The sequence below is a fragment of the Sturnus vulgaris genome, chromosome 5 (assembly GCF_052056855.1).
Source record: "Sturnus vulgaris isolate bStuVul1 chromosome 5, bStuVul1.hap1, whole genome shotgun sequence".
Lineage (NCBI taxonomy): Eukaryota > Metazoa > Chordata > Aves > Passeriformes > Sturnidae > Sturnus > Sturnus vulgaris.
Genome location: NC_142247.1, coordinates 58,222,887 through 58,237,702, shown reverse-complemented (window position 1 = coordinate 58,237,702; position 14,816 = coordinate 58,222,887). Strand labels below are relative to the sequence as shown.

The window sequence follows — 14,816 nt, the reverse complement described above, 5'->3', positions numbered from 1 at the left end:
TCACTTTGCCCTACATAATTTTATACCAGTGTTGATGCCTTCTGTGTGTGTGCACAGGATCCATGCATTCGATGGCTCTGTTATGTGAGCTGTTTATGCCAGTTGTGAAAGGGCACATTTTCTACTTTTCATTCTGGGGAAGATTTGTTTACTGGAGCATATGTTAATGGCATATTATGCCAGTATGCTAGGGTAGAAGGTTGTTTTAAAGTTAGGCAAATGAGAGGAGGTTTGGGTTCCCAATTTGTTCTTCAGTTACAGTGAACCTTTTGTACTGAGGTAATTCTTTCAGTTTTTGAAAATTAGACCACAGGTTTTAGGTACAACCACAGGTTCTTAAATCAAGTTTAGTTGTTATTGAAAGTACTAATGCATTGTGACTATTCTATCAGTTTAGTAACAGAAGTGGCTTAAGCTTTCTCATTTTCTGAAATAATGTTTTTTACAGTAGTAAATATTAGCCTTTGTACATATTTCAACACAGCAAAAATAAAATCAATCCTAGCCTAAATATATATATATACACATAATATAAAGTAAATTTCTAAGTAGTGATTTCAAAATGTAGTTATAATCTGTTGCAGAAGGTATTTCATACATTGATTGGGAACCTTTGGTCTGAGGATCATAGAAGTTGTGATTATTTGCTTTTCTTGTCATAATAAATGGAAAAGACGCCCTGGCTAAATGGCAGAAAAATATTGCTTTCAAAATAGTATAAGTCACTAAATGTTAATAGGCGAAAGACACTATGCAAATATGATTGGTCTTGTAATAGCTTTCTTTATGAACGCTGGAAAATAATTGATTGTCAGTTCTGAGAGTAGGAGTGTAGCTGTGTTGCCAGCAGCATGTCTGGAAACGAAGGATGGAGAGAGAAAAGGTAGTTCTGTATGCTCCACTGCAAGGACAAGAGCTACCACTATCAGCTGTAAATGCTACAGCAGCTCTGCTTCAGCCAAAGGACCGTGTTAGATTTCCTAATGGAATACCACTTTGAGATAAAAGAAGGACTTTGTGTCTTATCCCAGTGTTAGTAATCATCACTGCATATAAAAAGTGGTCTCTGCTTTATCTGGACAAGATTGGCCTTTTTGAAAACCTTGAAGTGAGCAAACAACCTCCTGTGATATTTTCTACAGAAATTCGAACTGAGTCATTTATATTGTCATAACTCAAAGGAAAGCTTATATAACACAGGCTGTATTTAAGTATAAGAGTAAGAAGCTTAGGTAAGCATGTAGGCTTTTTTTGTTATTTTTAACTAATTTGCTATAATGTTTTGTCTGATTTGGCAAACAAAAAAAAAAAGCTTCTAGATTCACTTATTGACGGGTTTTATAAAGGCTACTTGTCTATGTCATGACCACCTAAAGGAGAGAACCACTTAAACCTTTGTGGTAATACGTGCTTTGATAGCCAAGTTAAAGTAAATGTGTCTGCTGCCTTGTGAAATGTTAGCTCTCACATATTAAAAGGCTTCTTCTGGAAGTTACTGTTCATTGCATCAGAACTGGTGGTGCAGAACACAGACCAATCACACCAGTGCTGTATTTCAGCTATGCCAGCAACTTCCTTGGCATCTTAGCTTAAAACATCAAACAAAAGGCAAGATTGCATTAAGGTATGTTGTGGTCTGGAAGGGTGGACATGTCCATAGAAATTCTGAGTTTGCTGTGGCCAGTTTACCTGCTAGCAGAGCAGGCTGGGTGCAATCCTGTACTGCCCCAGAAACTTTTCTGAGTGTTTTAATGTGAAAACTGTAAAAACTGGTTTAAGGGCAAGGGAGGCAGTTACCTTTCTGCACAGCCACGTGCAATTTAAATGTGATGCTAAGCACATTTTTAAGACAAGGTCAAGTATGACAACCACACTACTTCTGCACTCATGTAGGCTGTTGAATTTCGGGTATTGTAACCATTAATTCATACTCCAAATAATCTTGTTGGAATTGAACAGCCATTCAGGCAGGGAATTTCAGGGAAAAATGTCCTTCTAGCATGTTAATCAACTGTTTGAGGAGGTCTGCCTATACCACAGAATGGCCTGCTGAGAGTAGGTATTTTACCATCTTTGTCCCAGGTACTCTTGGATGAGTACAAACAACACTGGCAATGCAGCTGAACAGAGGCTAGATGTATGTACCTCTGCAATGGAAATGAACCCTAAGAATAAGAGATTTGAAAAACACATGGAGAGGGGGGAGCAGAGACCCTGAAATGCTAACACAAAGGGTGAAAATAGGATTGCATTGCTTACCAATTAACAGTTTTGGTGGAAGTTTATTATGCAGTTATATGATTATGACTCTTCCATGAGTTTCCATTTCTGAGAACTGATTTTTAGGCATTGTGTTTATTTATAGTATTGTGCAAAGATTTCAGATGTTACACATAGTCGTGGTGAGTTTGTGTTTTTGCTTATTGTAGGTATACATGAGACATGTACCTACATGTGTGTCATTCACATGCTATGCATATGACAGCTACACTCCTGATGGTGAAATTTATGAAAGAAGTGAAGGAAGAATGGCTGGCTTAGCCTGTGTTGTACCATGACTCAAAGGAGTCTCCCCGTTTGCCTTAGTGAATGTCTGTAGGGAGAGGATGCTGGCTGCATCTTCTGAATTACAGAGCCAAGTATTGGAAGAGAGGATCTTTCTTAGAGCTGTTCATGCCTGTGAGTCTTTAGAGACAGCTGTTTAAAAAGCAAAACAAAACAAAAAATACTGGCAGCATAAAATGTAAGGACTCAGAGAGGAAATTGCCTAGTGTTCAGTTTGATAATAAGCACCATCAATTTTGCATGTTCACAGGATTATGTTCTGTGTCTCTACAATTAAAAAGAAAATAAGAAAAAGCATCAGAGAACATTAGCATAATTGTCATAGTGCAAAGGCTTTGCATGCAGTCTATTAGTATTTTCCTATCTATTAATTAGCAAAGGAACAATTTCTACAAGATTTCTTAGATAAGCTCTGCATTTCAAAACCTGTATTTGCAGAAATAAGACCTGAGGCTCTCCAGCTTATGAAAGGAAACAAACTCCTTGAATTTTCTTTAAAATTAGTGCATAAGTGAAAGAAGTTATTAATGAAGGATAAATTTTTTTGAGAGATACAGAAAGAGACAACTGGAAAGATGATCATCTTAGAATCAAAATCGCAGGGTCATTTAGTTTGGAAATAAAGTTTAAGATCATCGAGTTTAACCATGAACCTAACACTGCCAAATCCAACACTAAACCATGTCCTTAAGCCCCACATCAGCATGTCTCTTAAATACCTACACAAATGCTGACTCGACCACCTTCCTATGCAACCTGTTCCAGTGCTTAACAGCTCTTTCAGTGAAGAAATTTTTACCAATATCCAATCTTCACACACTCATTCCCAGCAAACTTGAGGCCATTTCCTCTTATTCTATTTCTTCTGACTTGGAAAAAGATTCCAATCCCTGGCTACAACCTCTTTTCAGGTAGTTGTAGAGTGATAAGGTCTCCCTTGAGCTTCCTTTTGTCCAGGCTGAACAACCCCAACTCTCTCAGCTGCTTCTTATAAGACTTGTGCTCCAGACCCTTCACCAGCTCAGTTGCTTTCTCTGGGCACGCTCCAGCACCTCAGTGTCTTGTACTAAGGGGCCCAGAACTGAACCCAGCACTCGAGGTGTGGCTTCAACATGTCAAATACAGGGGGACGCTCACTGCCCTGGTCCTGCTGGTTCTGATCCAGGCCAGGATGCCACTGGCCTGTTTGACCACCTGGGCACACACTGGCTCATGTCCAACTGGTGTCAACCAGCGCCCTCACATCCTTTTCTACCAGGCAGCTTTCCAGCCACTCTGCTCCCAGCCTGCAGCATTCCATGGGGTTGTTGGGTGCCCAAGTGTGTGAGATCTGACATTTGGCCTCATTGAACCTCATCCAGTTGTTCTTAGCCTTGATCCAGCCCATCCAGATCTATCTGCAGAGCCTTCCTACCCTACAGCAGGTAAATGTTCCTGTCCATCTTGCTGTCATCTCTTAAATGACTGAGGGAGCACTTGATGCCCTTGTCCAAATCATTATACATATGAGATACCAAGGCCTCTCAAATCTTTTGTTCAAACTAATTTTGAGTACTCATACAGCTGGTATCTGAACCTAAAAGCTTTGAAGTCTGAACTGGACTTCCCCTTAGCTGTCACACTATATTTTTGTGTTTGGTAGTATCAACACTGCCTGCTTCTGTCTACAGGAACTGTAATGTCTCAGATACTGTTAAAGCAGATGCTGGAGTATTCAAAATAAATGAAGACACAGGCAGTACTAATCTGAAAATATACTTTCTAATGGGTCATTTTTTAATCAGCAAACTGGGGTTGTGTTTTAGACCTGTCCCAAAGATACCTATTGACACTATACATTGTCACACACTATGCATCTTTGGCTACACTCCCTCTATTTACACAAATGAAGATCAGTATATGTGGGCATTTTGATAGGTTTTTGTTTTTTCTGCTGTCATTTTGTCTGAAATATTTTTATTTACATTACAAAACCAAACATTATGACCTATTTGGGAGAGAGATAGTAAATATAGAGAGATGTCAGCATGCATTGTTGGCCTGAACACCCCTGCACAGTGTCATTAAATCCCATTTGGGCTGGGGATGATTCCCATTCAGCTGTTGTGCAGCAGTCAGAATGAGTTCAGTGTCTGTCCACATCTGTGCAGATATTCAAATTGCCAAAAAGAGTGAAAGAAAAGGAAGGCAAAGGAGGAGGAGGGAAATATGCCTGAGGTTACAGACTGAATCACCGGTGAAGCTGCTGTGTTTGTTTAGTCCTTTTTCAGGGATGCCACATTGCCTTCTACTGCCTTTTAACTCTCCTGACCTTTACACAAAACTCAGTCACGGGATATCCTTAGGGGTGGTTAGCTCTTTGATTGCTGTGTTCTGTTAAACAGCTATTTTGCACTCATTGTTTTATAGTACCTCTAAGTTTTGTATTGCAGTATTGGAGTAACTTTATAAGACAAAATGACTTGTAAATCAGCCCTACAGCTGTACTCAATTTTACTTTTCTTGTTTGAATATCCTTATGTTGCCCAGGTTTATTTATTGCTTATTACAATTTTCTTGAATAATTTTGACAGTATCATCCAAAAATTATCATAGTTTTTTAGTTTGTTTGTTTGTGGGTTTTTTAAATTATTTTTTTTATTTTAACTCATTCATATAATATGTTTTTTCTGGGAAAAGTTCTTAAAACGTCATATTTAAAGACAAGTGGTTACTCTTTTCAAGTCTGCCAAGTGTAGACTGTGTTGCTATGTGCATGTTTATTACATAGATAATACAATGATAATCTAGTAAATCATAGCAAATCTAATCAAATAAATGCAATTTTTTACTGTATGCTTTCTTCTGAACAGCAAAATTCTTGAATTCATAGTAGAAAATGTATCCATATTAATTTTTCTCTAAAATCATACTTCAGCTCAAACTCAGACATTAAATTTTATTCCTGAATAATAAGGTTTATTTTGTAATGTCATTTTCCTAGTGCCCAGGCTTGGACTCAAATCTTTTTGTGCTGTGCAAAAGCAGAACAAAAAGAAAGAACTCCTGCCTCAAAGAGTCTCAGGTCTGAGCAGTGAGACAAGAAGAGCTGAAGGAGGCAGGATGGTGTTACAGCACATTGTCATCTTACCCTCTCTTGTTGAGTACTTTGCTGAAAGAAGGAAAAGTATCTTTTATTAGAGTACTTGGATAGATCTTGGATTAGACACACTTGGAAAAATCCTCCAGGATTTCACATGCATGGCAAGTCTGAAACAGACCTTAAGTACGTCCTGAAATAATTTGCTCTTTACTTGACTAATTCATCAGATGATTTGAGACACAACAATAGTTATTTCTGTTGAGCACTGTTTTACATTAGCAAAAGGAAGAGGGCATTCTAGCAAGACAGTTTTAAGCCTATGTTTCAAGGAGCAAAATAAAGTTTTGGAAGGAAACCTCTCCTGCCGGCTGTTGTGAGAGTCAGCAGGGTGTATGTTTGAATATTCGAGCTTGTTGAAGACATGTAAAACAGCCAATGTTCCTATCTTAATTTGAAAACCTGAGGTGCCTGCTATTTGCAAAATAGTACCTGAAGAGTTACAGTAGGCACTCTGGAATGTTTAAAAGGGCTTTAATGGGATTTTCGGAGATAGTTTGTTCTGAGACAGACTTAATGTTGCCTCCTCTGTGCTTTCTGAAGCCGGTAGAATTGTTTCTGCCTGAATAGGTTGAAGTTGGATTATCTTGAGGGAACAAAGTGCACAAAAGTTTATACGGTTTGATTATGATATATAATTTTCTCTCTCTTCATTTCTGGTGTCTATAATTTATTTCCTCTCTGGATTTTTGGGTTTTGTGTGGTTTATTTTCTGGTTGGTGTTTGATTGTTTGGTTCTGTTTTTGTTGTTGTTTGGTTGGTTTTGGTTTTTTATTATTATGGGATCTTCTCATTATATTTTACTAAATTATTTTATTGAGTGTTGCTGGAATATTGGATGTAGGTTTGCGTCCATTTTAGCCCTTTACCTTAATTTCTTTTTACCACCTCAAATTATTGTAGAAAAAGAAAAGTCAGATCTTTTTGCCAGCCCTAATGGCTGCCAGAGCTGCTCCCCAGGTGCTCTAGGAGTCTTGGTGCCTGGAAGAAGTAGTGTAAGTGTCCGTGTTGTTGGCCAAGGGCTGGTTGCCTATAAGAAAAGCTAGCCAAGTATGCAGGTAGGTGATTCAGGAACAGAATCAGCTGTGTCTTAGCTCAACATGTATTTGCTGAGGAGGCAAACAGTCTTCTTGGAGGTCTGGCTGCCCTTCGTCCTTACTGAGCCAGAAACCTCAGGAGCTCTGCTCCATATCAGTGCTTTTGGCAGCCTTGTGCAGGAAAAGGAAGCACTGGACAGACCGACCAGCTGCCAGCAGGACTGGTGGAAATAGTCCTGGTACTGGCCTTAGGCTTTAAAATACAAATAGATTTTTTTGGAAAAGTTTGTTTATATTGGACCATTGTTCTTTGCTGGGAAGAGGCTTGGACAAAAGATTAATGGACATTTCCAGTTAGAATATGGCATCGAAGTAATTATCATCTCTTTAGAATATGGAGATCTTGCCATGGTGCAGTGCATGCATTTGGAGAGGAAAATTAAGGAGGATTTGATATTAATGTTTTCTTTTTTGTGCAACCATTTCTCTTTATTTCATGATCACTCTAAATTACTGTATTTCTTTTGTGCTTCTACTTGTATGTCTAGTGGAGAGATATTTCTATGCTAAGAATGAAGGAATGGATCCTTATTTTACCTTATTTTCATTTTAGCAGTCAGTAGACCACCTCTGTGAGGTGCATATACACTAAGACAGACTAAATATTCCACTTTTTTTTGTTGTTTGTTTGTTTCCTTTTTATGGTTTTTTTTTTTACAGATGCAGAGTTCATGGAAATCACTAGTTACACCACAAAGAGATTGAATATGTTTTCAGTTTCCTAATGTCCCATTCTTGCCTTGAGAATAGGAAAATGCCTGATTTACTAAATCAAAAATTCCAAATGTAAGTATAGGTAGGAAAGCAGGTTTTATGTCATATAGTACTCTAGGATCTGTGTGGGTTCCCCCTTTTCTTTTTTTTTTGGTAGAAATTCCAAAATTCTTTGGATGTTGAAGTATTATGATTTTTTAAATAACTTCTGGAATGTTTCAGGGTTTTATATTGATCTTTTGAAAGTTGAAAACCCCTCAGCATTAAGTATTTTCTGAAGAGCAACACATAACTCTTGTCTGACATGCTGATTCAGGTCAATATGACTTTATGATAGCAGAACTACTGTTTTCTGATATTTTCATATTATATCTATATATCAAGAATATAAATAAAGCAGGACATCCTACAGTATTGAAGATAGAATGAAATCATAGAATTGTTAAGGTTGGAAGAGACCTTTAGGATCATCAGTCTAACGATCAATCCAGCATCACCACAATGTTTACCATGTCCTCAAGTTCAAGTGAGTGATTTGGAAAAAATAAACCTAATTATTTTATATTTAGAGTTGAAATTTATTGAATTTCTAATGTCATGCGTTAAACAGGTAATCTTTTGATATGAATAGCAAGATACACTAAGTCAGTAAGACTCAAATATTTTTTCTAATCAACTAATTCAATGACATTTTATTAAACTACTCCAATTATACTGTCTTTAGAAAACAGACAAAAAAGAAAAGTTTCTTAGGAGTGTTCCACATGTCTCAGTGAAATCCATTGACATGTTTTAAATCTGTCTATGAGTGTTCACATACTATAACTCACTGCATAGTTCTATGTGTTCCATAAATAGAATGAATATTTTAAAATGGTACATGTGTGGATTTGGAAGAAAAACTGAGCTGTCACTAACGGAAAATTTATGCTGGCAACTGTGATAAAGTATCACATTTAAAAGGATTTGGGGGGAGGTTGTTTTGTTATTTTGACTTAGAGATTGTGACGATGAGAACCATTGAAGCATATTGCACTGATTAAATGTAGTATTTGGGAGTCTCAAATGTCACAAAACATATGGAATACCAGGAACATTCATCACTGTTTGAAGGGACCATCTAAAGCCTTGATAGCCTAGTCCAACGATAGTGCCAGTAAAATAGTGAATGAAAAGAAGATCTGGTAGCATGAAAACAAGTGAAATAATGTTAGAAGCGAGAGAGTTAGACTGCTAGAAAATTACAGCTCCTTCTTCCTCCTGTATATTCTCCTCCTCCTCTTCTGAAGGAAGAACTAAAACTGTGGTTAGGAAAAGCCATACCAGTGCTATTAGCCATACCCTAGCAATAAACATCGAATCTGCACATATATTTAAGATTTTAAAAAAACCCCAAGCTCTGTATGCAAGAGGGGATGGCAACAAATTTTATTTCACTTGAACATGTGAATTTTGCTAAATCAGATGTTGTTTTTTTTTCTCATTAAATGATAACGCTGATCAGTCTAAGTTTAGTGGAGAAGGACTTGTTATGTCAACTTCATTTTTAAAATATCTGTAAGATAGTGTAAAGGGAGAGGAGAAAGTAGCTTCCTGGAATCAGTCCACAAATCTAAATAGGTTGATCACTCACTTGCAAGGCCATATTTTAAATGTGTTTTATATAGAATGGAAATTGGGTGGGTATTAATTGTCAAATGTTTGACGTTCTTAAAAGAGTCAGTTTCTTTAAAGTGTCCTTATTCTTCTTACTTCTAGCATCCCACATTGAAGCTTTGTGTGATGTAAAGGCAAACCTAATTTACCATTCTGGGAGACAGACCTAGACTTACTTTTTAATGAAAAAAAAGACTTTTATCAAAAAGAGAAAAAAGAGAAAAAAGTATTAAAAAATCTCACCATTACAAGACAATATATGAAGAATTTTTAAAATAATGTAGCAAATTTCAGTGCGTAATCTCATCATGTCTCTCAGAGCTATCTGACCAAGAAGCAGGGCTCTATCAGACATCGGGTGTTACACAGGAGCACTGCAACTCCAAATGTCCTCCCCTTCCTCCTTCTTTCCCCAGCTTTTATTGCCGAACACAAATGCCGTATGTTCTGGAACATCCCTTTGGTCAGCTGAGGTCAGCTGTGCTGCCTGTGTCCCCTCCCAGCTTCTTGTGTACCCCCAGCCGACTTCTGGCAGGGCATCCTGAGAAGCAGAAAGGTCCCTGATGCAGTCTGTGCCCTGCCCAGCAATTACTAAATCATCCCTGTGTTACCAGCTCTGCTCATCACAGATCTTAAACACATCCCTGTACCAGCCACTATGATGAAATTTCGAGTGATCCAGCCAAAGTCAGTATGACTTTTACTTAATATCTGAGATTTAAAAATTAAACAACTATGCAGGAACACTCTTCAAGAGAAATATTTGTGTGTTATTTTGTTTGTGATATTCAGTTGTATTATTTTTTTTTTTATTCCACGAGAGAATTGTACCTTATCTTTTTGTGGTGAAGTTTTCTTGATAACAAACTCTTCAGTCTAAGTAGTCTTAGTATACACAAAGAAACAAAAATGCATTTTGATTACTGAAATGTCAGGGATAAAAGGAAACATACTTATCGCATGTCAGTTGCATAACAAACATAAATAAGCAGTAAGAATACCTGTAGCTTTAAGACATGTAATTCAGGTGGGAACCAAGCACCTTTATAAAGTTAAAATTATATTTTGATCAAGAATAAGACATAATTGCCTATTTTGGTTTCCCCATATTATATAGGTGTAGCACAAAACTTTTTATATTCACTTATGAAGTGTTCTAAATTTAAATTGCAGTTAAAAGATGCTTCATAAAAGTAGAAAAATGCACTTTGAATTAAAATAGTTTCTAAATCCAGTGTATTTATTGACTCCATTCTAACATGCCATTTAACAAAAAAATGTTGTGCATAGGTTACGGTAGCCTCTTTAATTTTCCCCATAGAGAAGAAAATTTTCTCCCTTCTTTTTCCAGAAATATATCTTTAAATTTTTCTTTATCTGGAACTAGCTAATGTGGTTTTTTGACTTACGGAGAAGAAGTCATAAAATACTGTTTTACATAATTATTAAATAATTTGGGGAAAAAAATTGCGAATTACATGTCTTTGTTTGATATATATGACATTATTTGAAGATCTAGACATAGTTCTTGAATATTTACACATTCAAAATGTTGTTCTGATTTATGTAACATGAGTTATTGTCATCAATGCTTTGAATAAATCAAAGCACCAAGTGATACAATGGTTATTTTGAGCCTTATAATCAAGTCTTGTCTATACACTGAACCTATTGTAAAATAGGCTGTCATATGAAATTTAAACATGGTGAGTATTCCATGCTGTCTTCAGTTAAACTAAAGTGAACTAAATTACCTGAACATAGAAATTTTTGGACTAATGGAATAAGAGTATCTGTAGGAGAAGCTATTATAGGTTGTTTTCCCTGGGTAGATAACTTCCAAGCCAGTAGAGGAGCTGCGTTGAATCTGGGTCATCTGATTCCTGCTTGTATAGCCCGTTCTCCCCACTAAAAGCCTCATCTTGTGGAATTACGTGGTGATGTTTCCTACATTTGCACTGTGTTGTTAAAGATTATTATGAGATATCTGTTGTTACGATTTTATAGTGTACTACTGAGACATCTACTCAGTGAATAAGTTACAGTTTCTAAAAAAATTACTGTCCCACTGTTGTTTTGTGCTTTTAGTAATACATGTTCTGTATTTTCATTGTTTGACATAGGCAAAGAACTGTCTTTTTTCTTTTTTTCCTAGCATCTTTATTATCTTTTGGAGTAAAATAAATCACTTGCATGTTTCCTTTTTGAAAGCTGGGTAACAATCCTGCACATGTAGACTTCAGGAGACAAAACACACTTGCGAAATCTGTAGCTGGGTCATGTAGATCCTGTTACAGATCTTAGACATGACAGTTGCCAGGTAAATTAAAAAAAAAAAAAAAGTTATGTAAAACTCACAGTTGTCTATTAGTGGATACCAGTTTCAAGGTAGAGGAAAATATTCTGGTAGCTAAATAAGAAAACTACATTACAATTTCTTGACTTACTGTATGTTTTTGGGGAAAAATAAGTGCCTTGGAGTAGATCTAAAGGAATTTGATGACTACCTGCCTAGCCTGCCTGGTACTGTCTACAAGAAGCCTGTAGGAAATTATAAACACTGGTGGTTTGTCTGAAACTCCTCTTCTCCCTGGAGATCAAGCTCCTTTTTCATATTATCACAGTATGTTCAGGATGGCACCTTCCTCCATTTGCCACCTGCAACCTGATAGGTATAACAGAACTTCTGCAACCCTGATCAATTCTTATTGTTGCTTTCAACTGGAAGGAGATATGTATTTATGTTAGTGTGAGATGGCGAGTGGTACGTGCATTTTCTGTCTTGGAGATTATGGCTTTTCCATGTGAGCTTCTTTCTCACCTTGAGGGGTTCAGTTGCAGCTCAGGGGGTGGGGGCTGGCACCTGGGTGTGGTGTGTGCTGTGGTGGGCAGTCCCAGCACCTGTGCAGCCCTGCAGAGGCAGCTGTTCCTCTGCACAGCCAAGAGCTGCCAAGCTGAGGAGCAAAGAGGTGTGAGAAGCATCATGAGTCAGTGTCTGCTGATGAAGGTTTTCACCCGGGCTGTGGGAGGTCTGGCTTCAATTCCTGTTCTAGCAGCTACAGCTTAGGTCTGTGAAGGAAATAACTTAAGGATAGAAACATTCTGACTGAAGCAGTGGTAAAAAAAAAGGAGAAAACTCTAGGTGTCCATAGGTTATGTGGTAATGATAGAAGGAAAATCCTGCATGCCCAGAGAGCACTACACTGAAAAATAAGATGCTGAGGCATATAGATAGAGCCTTTTGACATGTACATGTGGGCACCAAATTCCTGACCTACTACCTAGCTTAAATGCATCCTTGTATCAAACCTTTGTTTTGTTTTGTTTTGTTTTGTTTTCGTTGTATAAATACATATCAAAACTTTCCTTAAGGACTAGTTAGTTCTGCCAAATCATCTAAACCACTTCATCTAATCCACTTCCTTGGTCACTCAGCATTACTGAATTTAGACAGACTTATAGAAATTCTTGACTTTTGTTACTTATTAAATACATTGATTGTTACTTAAACTCTCTTCTGAGTCACTATAAGCTTTCTGTGACAAAATTTTCACTTCTTATATACCATATATGAAAGATAAAGGCTTTGCTCTTTTGAGCTTACTGCAAGCAATCTGGTAAACTACACAGACACATTAATTTTAACAGGAAGAAAGAATATTTTTAAAAACACAGCAACAAGAGAGAAAAAAATGTTAAGAAAGAGTTTATATAGTTGCATAACTCTGCTATGAAACAGCAGTAGTATCTGAGAGTCCATAAGGTGGTTTTGACATCTACATATATAACATTTATTGGGACACTAGGCAAACTTCATTCATTATATGCCATGCAAATTCATTATAGATTGTTATCTATATTTATTTATTTATTATAGGTTTTGAGATTATAAGCATTATTGCATTTTGGATAACTTCTTATAATTTATAAATATCTGCATTAAAATAATTTATTCTGGCTTAATATTATGATAGAATTAAACAATTTCATTACTGTGTCCTGAGAGATACTTATGGGTTTTTTAAAGCATTATGTCTTTTTTCAGACTGATCTTACCATCTGGGATAGGATTTATTAAGAAAAACTGTATAAAAGCTTTTGTTTAGCTAATATACTGAAAATAAACTTGTGCCTGGCTACTGAGACGTTTTTGGTTTTTTTTATGTTGAAAACTATAAAACCAAAAATGGTCTTAGACTCCCTGAATTGTGTAGGCTGGATGGAAGCTCCATATACTATCTTTTCCAGCTACTTGTACAAAGCCAATGCAGTTAGATCAAATACTTCTGAGCCATGTCCAGAATTTTAATATCTCCCAGCATGGAAATCCTGCAGTGTCTCTGGGTCATGTTCCACCATCTGAGCTTTTGCAGGATAGTTTTTTCTGCCTTGTATCTAATTGGAGCTTCTCATTGGAGCTTTGCACACTTTGTTTTCTGTACCCTCCAACCTGGTAGTTACAGACTCCCAAGCTTTCTCTTTGCCAGGCTGAACAGATGCAGCTCCAGGCTCTCCTATGTTCCATCTCCATGGCCAGTGTGGTGACTCCCAGCAGATTCATTTCAGTACATCTATTTCTTTGTTGTACTGGTAGCCCAAAACTGGGCTCAGCACACCAGATGGAGTCTCACAAATGATAAATAGGATGGAAGGATCATTTCCTTATCCCTGTTGGTAATACTCATACTAATATAGCCCAGGAGGTGCTGACCTTCTTTGCTCCAACGGTACACTGCTGACTCATGTTCATTTTTTTGTTCAGCAGGACTCCACATCTTCGTATGCAAAGTTGCTTTCTAGGCAAGCAACCCTTCATCTGTAATATTGTATGGAATTATTTCTGCCTAAGTAAAAGATATTTGCCTAGGACTTGTCTATATCTGTCAAGAAATTGTAGAATTGGTTGGGTTGGAAGACACCTTTAAATACATTCTAATCCAGTCCCTGTGCAATGAGCAGGGACATTTTCAACTATATCAGGTTTTCAGAGCCCTGTCCAAAGTGACCTTAAATATTTCCAGGAATGGGGCATGTACCACCTCTTGGGGAAACCTGTTTCGGTCTTTAACTATCCTCATAATAAAAAATTTCTTCCTAATATCTAGTCTGAATCTACCATCCTTTAGTTTGAAACCATTAGCTGTTGTCCTGTTGACAACAAGCCCGGCAAAAAGTCTGTGTCCATCTTTCTTATAAGCCTCCTTTAAGTGTTGAAAAGCCACAGTTTGATCTCCCCAGAGCCTTCTCTTCTAAAGGTTGAACGACCCCAATCCTCTCAGCTTGTCTTCATAGGAGAGGTGTTGCAGCCCTCTGATCATTTTTATGACCCTCCCATGGACTCCAGCAAGTCCATGTTTTTCTTTTACTGAGGACTCCAGCAGTGGGTGCAGCACTCCAGGTAAGCTATTGTGAGAGCAGAGTAGAAGGGCAGAGTCACCTCCCTTGACCTGCTGACCACATTTCTTTTGATGCAGTTCAGGGTAAGATTGGCTCTCTGGACTGCAAGGGCACATTGCCAGGTCGTGTCCAGCTTTTACCCACCAGCAGTTCCAAGTCCTTCTCAGCAGGGCTGCTCTCAATTCCTCCTTCCTCCAGCCTGTATTGATACCAGAGGCTGCCCTGACCCAGGTGCAGCACCTTGCTCT

General features: G+C 37.5%; 1 protein-coding gene across 11 annotated transcripts in view; it reads left to right on the top strand.

Annotated features, from left to right (window-relative positions):
- The window catches only part of TAFA5 (TAFA chemokine like family member 5), a 471,130-nt gene that overhangs the window by 171,565 nt on the left and 284,749 nt on the right, over window positions 1-14,816 (top strand). The window lies entirely within an intron of this gene.